Here is a 16,029-nt window from a genome sequence, read left to right as displayed (position 1 = left end):
TACTGATTCCAGAATGCAAAGGCATCATGGCTGCCTGTTGCAGGGCTGCACTGATCAAGAAGGGTATCTTGCTACCCTAACTGCTAGGGTTGAAGAACAAAAGTTGGACGCATTCCTACTCAAACACTGAAAATGCAGTGTTAAAGGCTCCCTTGAGACTCCCAGGCCAGGACTACATCCCCACACAAGGCAAAGTTTAGTATAAGAGTAAATAGCTGATGTATGTCTGGATTTTTACTCTCCATAAGGTTATGAAGCTCCATAGGCACGAACTTGAATCCAGAATTTCAGAAAGCAGTGTTCCTCTGCTTTAGAAGGGTTTTCCACTTAGCTTATGACTGTGCTTGAATGCCCTACACCTTTGACGTAAGGTAATTTTGGAGCACCAACATCTTCAGCTTTTGCTTCTCAGTGAGGAAATTCCTCACCAAATTTGAAGTACAGCAAGGCGATGCCAGAAGAAGTCACCAAAATTGCCTTCAGAAAGGAGGACTTGAAACACAACACAGAAGCTACTAATCACAGACTGAAATCTGAAAAGAAATTCAACTCAGAGAACATGAGTTGGAATAGTCATCATTCCAGGTACTCTCAATCAGGGGCACCATATCTTGGAGGCAAGTATAATGATGGGTCTTACAAGTGGGCTTCTGCCCAATACCTCACACTGTAGTGTGGTGTGGAATTGCTCCACTATGTTCAGGTTGGCACTCACTATTCACTGCAGTAGCAATAAAAAGTGTGCCTCTTAGGAATTAACCGCAAAACTGCCATTGGCTTCAGAAACCAAACTCCTGTGTCCTGCATTTCTAGTCTTTTGTTAAAGAATGTTAATTGTGTGTCATGTGAAAGAAGGATCTGAGCCTACTGATTCCAAATAAGTGGACATGAAGGGAATGAAATGGCTATTTTAGTTTTTCATTTTCATTTAAACCATAATCAGATGTAAGTTGGTCCTTTTTTTTTTTTTTTTTTGTGAAATTTTAGGAAACAGAGGCCAAGCTCCAGCAAAAGAATCACCCCTCACAGAGCCTGAGAAAATCAAACCACTGCTGGACAGCCAAAATGTCATAAAGATGCAGTGGTCTGTGAATGTTAAAACCACCTTTGCTGAGTGTGAAACTTAGTGGCAGAAATTCAAATTACCATATTCCTTTTGAGGCGTTTTCATAGATAGCTAAGTGACCTGTATATCCAACATGCCGCACTGAGAAGCCAAGCCCTCACCATAAGCAATACATAAAACTTAACAATTAATTCTACAGATGGGTTTAAACATTAAGTGAGCTTTGGGAATGGGGGAGGAGTGGACTGGCAAGATAAATCTCTGTAATACTTAGTCACTTATAAATAGACATCTGTACTTAACTTGAGGCAGTTGAATCCCACTCATGGGTAGTAAGGAGGCATAAATTACAAGTCAGAGGCTTGGTCATTAAGGTATGCAGTCGTCCATAACAGTAATGTGGCAGATATTAAAAAAAAAAAAAATCAGGGCTAGTTCAAACATGTGAAAATCACTCCTTAGACATTAGAAGAGATACAGTGATCATATTACATGATCATCCTAGACCTTCACATTGCTCTGGGGTTTCAGGTTTAATAACAATCATTACCTTCAGAGAGGGAATATTTCTTGTTTTCATTCCTCTATCCAGAATAGCTTTTTCTTAACAACGTAGCTTGTGACGGTGGCAGCAAAAATTAGAAGGAAATTGTTCTCATCATTTCTGGGGAAGGTAAAAACCCACTCTTTCTTTCAACAATTTTTAGACTGAACACACCACAAAAATACAGTTGTTTATTGATTAGAAGTATAGAAATGTACCATATAAATTTCTTATGAAATATGCCACATATGAAGTAGGAAAGGGCAAAACCACAGGCTAATCCTAGCTCTGGAACAGGTTTGGAGTACCACCTACCCATCTCAGTGTAATGCCTTGCTCCTCACCCTCTCCCCCTCTGTGCGCAAGATGAATGTGGCTTGTGCAAGAAGTCCTGGACTGCTGCTTCATAGGAAAACACACTCTGCATCACAGTAGTACTCTGCATCACTCTGTAGATACACTCTCAAATGACCTCTGCTGGATGAAATCATAAATTTTGATACATAAAGGCTCAGAGGAAAACAGTCCTTTTTCTCCGAACTTCCCCAGGATTTTATTGGTAAGCCATAAAGGTTTTATGTTTAATAAGCAAAACTTCCCTTCCCTTCCCTTCCCTTCCCTTCCCTTCCCTTCCCTTCCCTTCCCTTCCCTTCCCTTCCCTTCCCTTCCCTTCTGCTGGGACCCATTTACATGTTCAGAGATTCATAGGACAGTGGACTTAATCTTCTACACAGCTGTTGGCCTGAAGCTGCACATTTTTAGGAAGTCTTACCTCTCTTCCACAGGATTTAGTACATGCCAAGAAATGTGGGAAGTTTTTGCCCGAAGAACAGCACTGAAAGCCAGTCTTACCTGGGGCCAACTGCTATGCTGAGTTTCCCAGTCCCCTTAGTGAAGACTCACTTCAGAGTAGCACTTCATGACTTCCCCTGCCTCACACACATGCCAACAAAGAAAAAAGGAATGTGACTGGGTTGGTAGGGCTCTGAAGTGAAGATTTCCAGCAGGATATATCAGCTCTGGCTTGATGGTTCACTTCCTTGGTCATGCAACTTTGGAGTGTAAAGTGAGCTCAAGCATGACTGCCATGGGCACATATAGACGTACCCTTAGGTGTGCCCCTCAATGCTGTGGGCTCCCCACACTTGGGAACCTGAAACTACGTAATGTAGGTACAGGATTGGGTTTTGTAATAGCTTGGAAGTGGCTATAAGTCTCTTCAGTTTTTTCCATGTTGTTGATTGCCTGCTTTCGTTTCTCTTGTTATCCTCGCAAAGGTAGTGTCCTGAATGCTGATGGCAGAAAACTTGGCACTCCCCTGGGCTTTAATTCTATGGTCGCAAATATTGGAGTGGGTCTGTAATTTGTGATATACAATAACTGCAATAATGGTACAATGCCTGTGGGTAAAGGAGTGGAAGGAACATAATGCAGCTAATAACTATTCATTTGATTGCTTTTTAATTTGGGTGTGGTTTTTTTTCTGAATATATACCATGTGTAATATTTTAACCATTGCGCAACATTTTTGTGAAGATATTTTCTTATAATTACATATTTGTATCATCTGCTGCATTCAGCTTCCTAAAAGGCAGACATAATTTTCCAAAATTTTTCTCATTTTAAATTTTTTCTGTCAATTTAAATTTTCTATTTTGAGGTAAGTATTCTGTACTAATAAGAGGCAGAGATTATGTACGTATTCCTTTAGCTAGACTAACTCTTTGACATTTTAAAATGATCCCATAGAATCATAGAATGGTTTAGGTTGGAAGGGACCTTGAATATCATCTAGTTCCAGCCCCTCTGTCACAGACAGGGACACCTCCCGCTAGACTAGGTGTTTAAGAACAATGAGGTTTATTTCTACTTTTCTTATTAAAAGTCTTTTATACAGATAGTTTTACGTCAGAAGCTCTATAGCTCTCCTTTGTACAATAATAATGTCTCTTATGTTCTATTACAGGGCAGTAGTAACCCAGAGAATACTAATCAGAGAGGAGGAGACAGTTTCTTAAACTCTTTGCTCAAACTCTCATCTGCAACTAATAGTACAGGACAGTAGGAACTCCCTTAACAGTACAGTGCTTCTGGGACTAAAACTGTTGCCTGAGACAGAATGGTAATTTATGCCTGTGAATGGCCACTGGGATATTTCTAGCATATAAGTGATGGACAGTAATAACTGAGGATTTGTATCTGGAGCATTATGAGATCTCCACGGTTTGAAAGATTTCAGGTGCTTTATGCAGCCCTTCAGAGTAAAGTGATGTAAAGTAGGTCAGGTGCTGGGAGGAGGGAAGTGAGATGGGAAATCATCGGTTGGTACAGACATTAGCACATTGTGATCTCATCCGCTGCTGTGAAGCTGTAACACACACTTGATAAAGTCTGCCAAAAATATTTTTCTTCACGTACCTGTCAGTGACTCTGTCTCCTCCCTACAGTTGTTAAGTCTGACTGCAACATGTTCTAAATAATAATGAGCCATGTGGAAATGTGTTAATGCAATTTGTATATGAATGCTAAGTAGCACATTTTGTACAATCTTGTGTAAAGTTGTATATTGATAAACATGAACTGCTACAATACTTGTCTTTTGCAGTGAAGTGTATACACATGACCAAACACCATGTAGGTGTATAAAATGCAAATATTCTATCACAAAAGGTATCTATTGAGCAAGAAATCTGTCCAATTCCCTTGTTTTGCTGTGCAATTTTATGTAGTTTATGAGACCATTCCGCTGGCTTTCAGTACTCATTATGAATTCTGAATAAAGATGGGGATAAAAATTCTAAGTAAGGTTTGTTGCAATATTTTTAGTGTTAATGCCAATTTTCATGCTCCTTTTTATGTAGATTCTCCACTTTTTTCAATCTTGAATCTTGAATGAATTTCTTTGCTTTTAGTTTTCTTTATAGAGCTTTGTGTGCACTCACAAACAACCATACAGATGCATACATTCATGTTTGAATACAAATTTCACACATCACGTGTGATATAAGCATCCCTTTATAGGTAATAAATTCTTATAAGGAATAAAGGACTGTGGCAAGTAAGTTGATAAATGCAATTCAACACAGAACTCCTCTACAATTAGTTCCTAAATGCTTTTTACACTGGTTATTGAAAAGCCATCTTCCTCAAACTTAACCTGACAAGTCATATTGTCCTTGTTTAGGTACTGACATATTAATGTTATTTTCTTTTCCTTTTCTTTTACTTCAGTGTTAAAGAAACACTTTGTTAAGGTGCTCTAAAACCTTATTAGTCTAGTGTGAGAGTGTGGAAGTGTGTGTATGAAGAGAACTCTCTCCACATGCTCCTGTTTCTGAGTAATTTTGAAATAGATGGAAGTTTGGGGAAAAATGGCACTTTGCAATAAAGACCATTAAATATATTTATCTGTCTTTTGTAAGAACTGCTGTTAGGACTTGTCATTTTATACAAGATCATTCCAAATAGTCAGCTGTTGTCCTAAACATGTTATATCTTATCTGAATTCTTCTTTGTCTCTTTCTGCTGTATGTGTAACAAAACTGGGATTTTTTTACTAAGCATTTTAGCATGTTACTATTTAATTATACCAGTTTGTATACAGACAAAACAATAATTTTAAAGGAAAAAAAAGAAAATTTACCTTCAAGACAACATCAGGCATACAGCTGACTTGAATTTAGGTAGTTTTGCAGTTTTAAAATTAATTGCCCTTCCCACAGTGATCCTTTTAAGCTCCTCCACCAGATGTAGAGAGGAAGATATTCAGTGTAACAGATAAAGGAGTTATTTTACAGAAAGAGACGGATGCTTTCCAGATGAGCAAACTCATCCACTGCAGTGACAGAAGAATGCACATTAGTTTGTGTCATGATGATGTCAGGGAACAGTCTAGAAATTCCTCCTGAAGCTGCCCAAAAAATGCCCTTCAGGGAAAAAAAGATGACAGTTGGAAAAGAAAAGATATTCTTCCATACATCCATCCAATATTCATCCATATTCAGAAAACTGAAATACCATTGAAAAAAGGGTTTACTTCCAGACTATCTCTTGGTAATTCTCAGACCAGCAGGCTACTGCCTTATCTTTATATCAGATAGCCTCTGTTTAAAACACTGGGGGAGGTGGCAACAGAACCATGCCCTTTCCTTCCCCCACCACTCCCAGACATGTTACTGAACATGCTAATATGTGAGAGTGATGGTCACTCTCTCTCTTTCTGTGTCTCTTGCTTGTATGGTTTTACCACCAGATTCAACAGGAAAGGAGAAGAACACCTCACCCAATGAAGATTAGCACCAAGATTGGCTTCTAATGCGTGGGAAATGTGAACTAAGTCTTTTCAGGCAATTTCATCTCCTACATGTCTGCTATATAAAAGGGGACATCACTTCTACTCTGACATTTTAAACCAAGATTCAGGTCTGCTCTGCTCTAGTAAAGAAGATGTATCTCTCTTTTGGTGTGGGTTTTGAACTCCAAAACCCAAGGGATAAGGTGTCTTTCCATAGCTCTCTTTAGAGCTCCAAAATCCTAGAGGGGCACAGGATTTCCAACACTCCTGTCTTCCTTGTTGGATCCCTCTTTAAAGCTGCAAACTTAGCCTATTTTTAATCTACAGTCAACACAAGGTAACTAGCTGTTGGGGAAGAAAATGGTTGTGCTGGGCTCTCCCTTGGGCCCAGGGTGAGGTGAGGTCCTGAGGAGGGGGGTCTAGATCCCCCTCAGATGCAACACAGGCAGCTGCAACTTTTCCTGTTGAAAAAGTGCAAGCTTTTATTTCGCTCCAGATCACAGAGCCAGTGTTTTTATCATTTGTTGCTGACTGAGAAGGATTTCATGTATTTAATGTCCAGAAGCCAGCATGCTGAAGCATGAGGCATCCCGCTTCCTAGCTATAGCCCTGAGACAAACTCATCCAAAGCAAGAAGCTGTGTGATATGATCTTCAATTAGAAAAGCCAAAACAACTGTGCCAATAATTGTCTATAGCCAAAATCATCTTTTAAATAGCATTTATAATAGTTCCTTCATTCCAGGGTGTGAAATATCATTGGCTCTGCTAGTCTGGGTATCCCACTGTTCTGACGATTTCATTAAACCCTTAATAATCCTTTAAAATGAGCAATGATTAATCTATTCATTTGTAAGCCTTGTTGTTGAACGCAGTGATAGACATCATGTTCTTTCACTGTTAACAAGTGCTAATTCTTGGGCATTGTGACAAGTTTCATTTGTCAGTGTTCCTGCAATTTTCCACAGATTTCCCCCTCTTTCCATCAGGGTATCCACATTTGGACTAAGTAATGTTGCCAAAGAAATCCCACACGGTTTTTCACAACTTCTTAATAAAAATAACCTCTGTTAATACTTTGTGCTATCAAGGTGTATAAACATGATTCAGCATTGTGTTTGAAAGGAAAAGAGAGGTAAGCAGATTTACAGTTGAATTTCTTTTTTAGACATCTACCTAACAGCATATGTCTCATTTGTTTGGAAAGCCATTACAGTTGTCTCCTGAAACAAAAATCATAGTTTAATGAAAGAGAGAAGAAAATGGTTTGCTCAGGAAGCAAATACATGCTATTATTTTCTCATGAATAAATTCTGCAAAGTAGTGAAATTAGACAAAAGATTTAAAGAAAGAATATTCATTTCCCTCTCCTCAGTCTCCCAAATTAATGCTTAGAAATGCAATCTCACCTAAAGATAGCCATGCTATTGCTTGTATCTTTCCATATTTCATTGATACAGCAGAATGTCACAAAAATTACATAAAAATAAGACACACACAAACTCCCTTCCAAAAAGAAAAATAAAATTAAACAAAATAAATAAAAATCCAACCCAGAAAAGGAAAGAATCATTGGACATTTTTCTGGAGGAATAACTCTAGCTCTCCAGCTGGCTGTCCCCATGCCTTGGCTTGACTTCCAGCAATGCCACTGGCTGCTTCAACACTTGCAGATAAACTGCAGGTTGCTGCTCCTCTGATTCATCTGCCACTCTTAATCTGCAGAAGTCACTCAAGCCTGGTGAAATGCAGTGGCCAGCATGAGAAGACTGCTACAGACATATTAGTATGTCTACATCAGTCACTCTCCTCAGAGGTGGAGAGAAGGTACTATTCCCGGTGGCCTTCTTCAGCAAACACTTCAGTAAGTTTGTAAAGCAGAGCAGAAAAGTGACATAACACATATCTGTAAAGCACAGCAGAAGAGTGAAGTAGTACATGGCTTGACAGAACACCAAAACTGTGGTTTAGGAAGAAAGAGTCTTAATCTGTAGGTGCCACTATGGAAGCTACTTTCAGATCTCACATTCAACATGGTTATTTTTTTCTGGTATCAAAATGAAAATGAGAAACAATGAAGTGGGATATGCTTCTCTGCATACCCAACTCAATCTTTTCCTGCAGCTGGAGCATTTGTAACTCATTGCAGCAGTGTGAAATACTTGGTGCCAAATAATGTGCGTACTTCTGGCTCTCACCATGTCTTGAGTTCATCTCTTGAGCATTAATAGCAAGCTGCTGCTTTTCTGATTAGTTCTCTAAGTTTGGTAGAGCCGTGATAATTTCTCAGGTTTGGTGAACTGAGAAGCCTCTTAGTCAAATATGTACAGAGTTTCTCTCCTTTACCTGGCTAACCCATTCATGAAATGTTTAATGACTTCAGAGATCTCTACTTCTGGCTGATACTGGTGAAGATATCTCAAAGTTAAGGGAGAAAAGAAAGATCTATACAAGTACAGATATTGATCAAAGGTGTGATTGAGCGAACATGAATTTTCAGAGGAGCCAGGCTAAAAGCCATATAATGGCAAGGTTTCAGAGCTTATGAATTATTATTGCATTTGATAACAGTTATGATGACTAAAGTGTCTAATTTCTGACTTGCCATGTCCCAGATGGGCCATGCAAAGCCCTGACACTTTGATGTTGTTCTCTCAAACCATATGTCAATATTTCCCCTGAAGCCATAAGGCTGGTTATCATTTTTCTTCACAAGCAGGCTCTCACTGGTCTGACCCACAGCTATTTGACACTAATGTTTTTCCTGTAACTTTTTATAGCTTCATTTGAAATTCTCAAATCACTTTGTTGACACTAGTTAAACCATAACAACGGCTTTCTGAAGTAAGTATTGTACTTGCAGTTTTAAAATGAGAAAACAAAAGGAATGGTAATGCCTTCGTCAGAAATTCTAAATTCTGTTCTGGTTGTATTTGAGCTGGAGCAAACGATGGCCTGTTGCCTGCCCATGATTACCCAGGCCTCAGATCTGCCAACAAAACTGCACGGGTAGGGCCTAACCTAGTTCTGTCCGAGTAGTCATAGCTACCTCACACACTTATAATAATAGGCCTTCTTAACCCACTTATTTTGATGGGACTGGATTTATGGCATAATTACACGGACAGTTATTCCAGAATAGCTGAGGGGAAAGTAACCTCTGGCAGAGAGTCAATGTTAAACCCTTGTAGGTGGAGAGGGAATTTTAGCCTCTTAAATTGCCTGAGTTGCAATGGCGCAGCATGTCTGACCACAGCCTCAGCTCCCTGAGAGCAATAATCCACTAGGCCATGATTTAGGTACACTGACAGATTAATTGGGTGCACTGTTCATTCGATATACATAAATATGTCTTTCAAGTGCCTTTTTACATTTTGTGAGAGAGTTGACACACCTAAATGGACAATCTCTTCTTTAATTGAAACCGTGTCTGGAAAGGAAGGAAGGATTCCGAAGGGTCTATTAGAATCTCTAGCATGTCTAGAAATCTTGTTCCCCCAAAGCTAAGGAGTATTGTGGAATGAAAAAGGAAGCCATGACTACTTGAGTTTTAGTTTGAATAATTGTTTCAGAAAATAGCCATTGCAAAGTCTAAGTCATCATAAAATAATCTAAAATCTTTTTGCATAGCAGATAGCATAGCACACAAATAAACACAATAATTGCTTCTGCTTGAAGCTCTAATCAAAATAAATTCCCAGAGTAACATGATTAGAAGCTGTCATGACATGAGACTGGTTAGCACAATCTGGCATTCATAAGAATAACCATTTATTTATCTTTGTGTTTCGCTGTAAATGCTGCCAAGTTTAGGCCGTGTTGTGATCCGGTTAGTCATGCTGATTAATACTATTCTGTGAGCATAATGCCATTGATTAACTAGGATGACTCACTAAGTAAAGTCCTATTCAATATAAGTAACAAAGCAGAATCTGACCCTTTTTGAAAAAGTATTCTATTTAAAAAGCTCTAGCAGCATCTGCTTGGGGATTTATATCACCAAGTTCATGCTGGCCTGCCATCCACCTATATTGGCCATATAAAAGAAATGTAATTTGATTTAATTTTTTTTTTCTATTTAATGTCTGAACCTTAGACAAAGATAAACTGAACCTAAAGTATTTCAATAAAATAAGCATACAAGCAGTTTATGGACTAGTAAGTACAATCTTGAAACAAACAAACAAACCAACCAAAACTCAGTAAAAGCCAGAAAACTAACCATTAGTGATTGATCTATTGACTTTTTGAAGGACAATATATCCACAAAAGAATCCTTTTAAAAGAAATAACTGACTAAGTGAACATAGTGGGGAAAATCCTTATTTTAAAAAAGCCGATTTTATTTACAGGTTTTGTTATACAGGATGAATATTCACTAAACCCTAAAATGCTACAGTTCAAGAAACTGCTTTTTTTCTTTGTCTGTTGGCTTCTAAATGAAAATCTGACATACATAGTGAAATATTTGTTTAAAACATCAATTTATTTGCTGCACAGGATTCCTTGTGCTTATCTATCTCTAATTATTCTTCTGCTGAAGTTGCTGCATTATCATAATAGAAAAACCATTAGTTACTTGTGTAGTATTATCTTCCTGTAATCTGTCTCCACCTGAGTTACCATATACATTATGCTTTATTTCTCTTTTGCACTCACAATAGGCTTTTCCTGCAGTACTTCATAGGCTGAAGATACATAATATTATTATATTGCTGAACACTATCATACTTCAGCGATGAATAGCAAGGCAATATCTGGGTCCTCAGTGCATGTCAGCTTGAGTTTTTTCTATATGCTGTCACGCCAGCAATGTGCTGAGATTAGATCTGACTGTATCTAAGATCTTCTATCGATGTACAGGCTGTCAGCGAGGTCTTCAGTGGTGGGTTCTTGTGTGTGTGAGTGTGCACGTCTGCGTGAGCACACAGCATTCCCCAGTCCAAACCCTCAAGCTCTAGAGCAGCAGTCATTCCCTATTGTGCTCATTTGGTAGCCTTGCTGTCACCGGTTACTTAAAGGAAAGTTTCATTAGCAATAATTAGCCAAAAAATAATACTAGTACTATTTTCTAGTTCTTTCTTCACATTATCTTCAGTCAATATGAAGTTCTGTTTAGCTTCTGCCCTGCCATGTGAGTCGTCTGCTCACACAAGAGTTACTGTTCGTGCAACCTCCCGTTACATGCACAGAACTGCAGTATTCCCACCATGGTTGACAGCCCTACTGTTTGTGAGTAACATGACATAAAACAGAGAACATCAAAACTTCAGGCATGCTGCAAACACGTGATGGATTGCCCGAAGCCGGTTTCCAGGCCAGCTATATCATCCTCGAAGTTGGCAGCAGGCTGTCATTGCTATTCATATGGGTCAGTTGTCGTATGCCTTTGGCTGACTGAGTTGCGGGGCTTTTCCTGGAGCAAGTTCTTGGCAGTCCCAGGATGCACTGGAGCAGAGCTCCACAACAACTGTTTCTGCTCCAATACAGATCTTTTGACCTGCTGTTCAGATTTCAACCGGGGCCAGGAGGTTTTGGATCATGACTTTGCAAACTGTTCTCTGCTTCTGCCTCCCTCGTGGTGATAAAACTTGGAGATAGACAATAGTGAAGATCAATGTGTTTAAACAAGTGTTGAAGATTAGTAATCTGCACTGCTGGCAAACCTCATGAGACCTGCAGATTGATATTTAATAGTGAGTTCCACATTGCTCATATAAGAAACATAAGTTCAAAGGGAGAGCCTGTCTATTATATTGACATGACAATCATCTCTTCCACTAGAATACGGGTACAAAAATAGGGACCTGTCTCAGTTTTGGGTTCCAGTTCACATTGCTGCATGCGGGTGGTGGCACCTATCTTTTTGGGTAGGAGTTGGGTGGCTGGAAAACTAAATCAGGCAAATGCATCTCCACTGCTGCAGAAGAGCACAGATATAAACTAGAGTGCAGCTGTCCACGGTATTTCGAAGTTGTCTTAAGGATGTCTTTTATCATAAAGGTACTTTAGTTGTTTTAGAAGGAAAGATCTTATGAAAATGTAGAGTTTGCAAGTAACTTTTCCTATGTTGTGATTTTTCAATAGAGTAGGGATATAACATGTTTTTCCAACTTTATCAAGGTGACATAGGAAGTTAGTAATTGAGTCAAAGCTAACTCTCCGTTATTTGGCTAAGAATTCTGGCTCTTCATAGATTAATGTTACACTACCAAATTACAATCAAAGAATATGAAAAAGAAAGACTCTTTCATTCTATCTTGAATTTATTCATTATATAACAGACATTTCTTCTAGTGATAATGATTAGCCTTCAAGATGTAAAGCGTATGCATTTCAAAGACAATTAATTTTGATTCAGTACTGCTCAACTAGGTAAAGTGAAGGATACATGCTGCAGAGTGTATTTCTTATATTATGGAAAAGTTTAACTCCAAAGGGTTTTATTTGGCTTCAGTAGTCTAAGCTCATCAATGTCACTTCAAGGAGACTGAGCATGCATCTGACTTTGAGACTTCCAAACAGAATTAGAGAATTTCCAGCCACTTTGCTGGCTACTAAAGGCAGATGTCTCCCCTTGTTTTACCTGTCCAGATGACGGATATGAAAAATAAAAATAAAAAAATCCTCAAAATATTGTTTCAAGTTTTAAAAACTATATAACATATCATTTCTGCCCTCTCAAATGTTAACATTTCTTAAATAAACTGTATTTTATGAGGGAAAATTATCTTGTATTCTAGACAGACACAGATATTGAAAAAAAATGTGATCTTTATGAATTTGAACCAAGAGTTCTATTAGTTGACCACAGTTCTTTGGAAAGATTACCCAGATGTCCCAAATCAGAAATAATTAACTATTGAAGTATCTTCAGTTAAAATCAGGTCCACAGAATTCTACATTTCAGCCTTTCTCACTGGTGACACAGGATTATGTCTTTGGAAGATGGATAGCATATTATCTCCCACAAGTCTCTCCCACTTGGATTAACATTTGGCGACGGGCAGCAAAACCTTTAATATCTACCTATAATGCCTGTATACAGCTATTTAGGGTGGTCATGGAAATTGTACAGGGTTTCCAAAAGTAGCTAATTATCAATGCAGAGATCTGATAAAATCTGGTTCTCTGCTTAGAAGATAAAGCCTACTGCCTTAGCTATGTCCATTTCTTCGGATATTTTTTCTGCAATTTTTATATCACCTTGCTAAGTAAAATCATAAGCAGACGTATTATTTAACTATATGTAATATTTCAGACTAAATATCACATTTCTACCACTCTGTATTCACTCAATACAATTTACCTTAGAACACAAGCCTGGAAGACTTGCAGAAAAAATGAGTGTGTGTAACATCTTAATTACAATTAGTATATATCTTAAGTCAAAGGTGGTGGGTTTAGGGCTACAACACAAAATTCTAGAAAACTCATGTAAATTTATGTTTTCCTCAGACTTTAGTTCTTAAACCTGCTACTTTACTCCATTCTTGAAAATGTTTGCAGAAGTTTTAACTATGTGTACGTTATGTCAATTTGTATCCAAAATCTTCAAACAGCATTGATTTTACTGAAAAATTATTAAATTATGAATGTATTTTGTTTGAATTAACCAACTGTTTGAAAGTCTTGATTTAGATTAATATTAGCTTTATTTATGAATTCAGCAGCATAACAAACGCATGAAAATAAGTCATACTTTTATTTCTTTAAATATTTTTCTATAGTTGAAACTAATAGCTCTACTTGAAGAACTGTTATTGTAGAGATTGATGACATGAAAAAGCACAGTTAGAAAGAAATGCTAATCAAAAGGAAAGCACTGCCTTTACAGTTAAGGCTATATGGTCTCTAAATATGTACTGAGGAGTCTAATTTAAAGAAAAAAAAAAAAACTCAGAGATTTTTGTAGCTTAACTTTGGAAAGGATTTATAGCTACTTACATTTCTGAAAAAAACAAGGCATTTCTGTGTATGTGCCTAAGTATAGCTTTAGGAATTTAACTTTGCTAAGTCAGATATATTTTTTTTCAATCTAAAGCTGTGATTTTTAATTCATATTTCAGTTTTCCAGGCTGCAATTCCAGCTCCTTAGCCTTTAGCAGTGAAGTGCTACCAAAACTTTCGCAAATCATGCTGAGGTGTGTTGTTCAGGGATACAGTCTCAGTGATGGAGAATTAGAAATTGGACAGCAGAGGGAAAGTATAAGGATGCTCTGCAAACTGCAACATAGAAATAGGTGCCCTGGCTGGATGCTCCCATGGCTGCAAAAAAAAGGGAATACATTGAAGTTAAATTCAACAGAAGGACTGGGAATTTACTGTCATAAAATAAAAACAAATAAACAAACAGAAGATTCCAAACCAAACCAAACAAAAAAACCCACAACAAAACTCCCAACAAGATTAAATAGAACCATTTCAAGCCTTTGCAGCCCATCTCTACACTTCAAGTTGATGGTAGATCTTGGAAGGGAATAGATGCCAAAAAAACATCAAGCACTTTGAAGTCTTACAGTTCTAACTGCCGTTCTACCTGGAGCCCCTAGCAAAAGTTTGTATCCAACCTTGACTATTTGGAGATGTTTTATGCTTTACAAGTTGAGAGAAATTAATTCTTTTGACTGAAGACTATTTCTCAGTTCCAGCAGAAGACTTGCAGTAGCATTGCTGGATAAGATCAAATTGCACATTGAGTAATCTAAATTCAGTAGCGTCTGAGCAGTATGATCTAGCTTGCTTTAATTAATTAACCCCTCAAAAATTGCGGCATTGAACATCCAGTTGAGAGAGCAATTAATGTCTACAACAAATTATGTCAACATTCTGTAATGTTTTATTCATATACAACTTCACATAATGTAATTAGAGACTAAGGGCTTCTAATTCTGCCGTTATTTACACCCTGCACATCGCACCCTTCATTGACTAATTTGAACCAAAAAAAATTAAGATATAAGACTTTCTTATTTCAATTACCTGAAGTTGATGTTCTGCTGCCTACAGCTTATATGTGCATATGGGAAGAAGTGCCAGACACCCTGCAGCATGGTATGGCATGTTGAATAAAAATCAGAGAAAACACAAGAAAGGTTAACTTGCCATGAAATAGAAACACACCAATCTTTATAAAATGGAAATATTCAAAGAAAAAAACATGAGAGAAAATTAAGAGCTTCTCATTTTTAAATTGGAATTATGACATGCAATTCAGGTTCCCAGTTTTACTTAACACTGTGATCTTTGCCATTTGAACCCAATCACTAAATTGACTATTTCATACTCTAAGCGAGTAGTCAAACCAGAGATTTCAGCTGACACCTTGGCATGTTTTACCATCCTTTTAACCAGTGTTGACAATTCGTGATTGGTAATAATCATTGTTAGTATGAATATGACAGCAGCTCCTATGAGCTTCATCCAAAATCTCCATTACAGAAAGAACTGTAACAGTACAGTGTCAAATCCAACCTTTTTCCCAAGAGCTTGGAGGAAAACTGGTTAATATATTTGAGCAAATAAGTAGTATTTCTGTGATGAAGAATACACTTATTACATGCATTAAATGATTTGCCAAAGATCATACTGTTAACTCACACATTCTCCTTGATCACTTAGGTGAAAAATAGCATGTTTAACAATGTTTTTGAGTACAAGCCATTTTTGTGAAGCACCCTAATTATCAACATGAAAAATCTTGACTTTGCATTTCAGTTTTTTATGGGTCATGGTAAGTATGTCAAGTGAGCATTAGCCAATCAAAACAGGTGTATTCTAAACTTATATTTCAGAGGGGAAAAAATACAGTATATATCCAGGGAGACCTTACTGCGGCCTTTCAATACTTAAGATTTTAAGGAAGAATTATAAGTTTTATAAGGAAGATGGGTGTCGTGGTTTAGGCCAAATCGGCTACTGGGGACCTGAAGGACCCCAGATGGGACCGACAGATGCTCTCCTCTACCCCTCTTCAGAGAGAGGGGCAGAGGAGGAAGAAGAGACTTACGAGTTTAGAAGGAACTAAACTACTTTAATGAAATATTAATAATAAAATAAAATAAAAAAAAATGAAATATATACAAAACCGTATCAAGCTCCCGAGATGACAATCACGACACCGGCT

This window comes from Charadrius vociferus, unplaced genomic scaffold, assembly GCF_000708025.1.
Source record: "Charadrius vociferus isolate BGI_N301 unplaced genomic scaffold, ASM70802v2 scaffold359, whole genome shotgun sequence".
Classification (NCBI taxonomy): Eukaryota; Metazoa; Chordata; class Aves; order Charadriiformes; family Charadriidae; genus Charadrius; species Charadrius vociferus.
The sequence above is the reverse complement of the archived record's forward strand: the minus strand, read 5'-3'. Positions refer to the sequence as shown.